This window comes from Pteropus alecto, unplaced genomic scaffold, assembly GCF_000325575.1.
Source record: "Pteropus alecto unplaced genomic scaffold, ASM32557v1 scaffold105, whole genome shotgun sequence".
Taxonomy (NCBI): Eukaryota; Metazoa; Chordata; class Mammalia; order Chiroptera; family Pteropodidae; genus Pteropus; species Pteropus alecto.
The window spans coordinates 6,153,453-6,153,695 of NW_006436294.1; the positions used below are offsets into that span (position 1 = coordinate 6,153,453).

Consider the following 243-nt stretch of genomic DNA (forward strand, 5'->3'; position numbering starts at 1 on the left):
AGCCAGAGAGGGGGCGCTGCGCACAAAACGCACGCTCGGGCTTTCCCACGTCTGCCGACCACGGGGCTGTTTTTCCTCCCTGTTCACACTGGCTGCTCAGTCACCCTCGGAGAGTGTCCTTGCCTTTCTGTGACTGAAAGTGGAGAAGTTTTCCTCCCTGTTCACACTGGCTGCTCGGTCACCCTCGGAGAGCGTCCTTGCCTTTCTGTGACTGAAAGTGGAGACGGTGTCCTGACCCGGCCT

The 243-nt window shown here is 59.7% G+C and overlaps 1 protein-coding gene across 1 annotated transcript in view; it reads right to left on the minus strand.

The window, feature by feature from the left end:
- Positions 1-243, minus strand: part of SLC45A4 (solute carrier family 45 member 4) — a 60,562-nt gene that overhangs the window by 6,034 nt on the left and 54,285 nt on the right.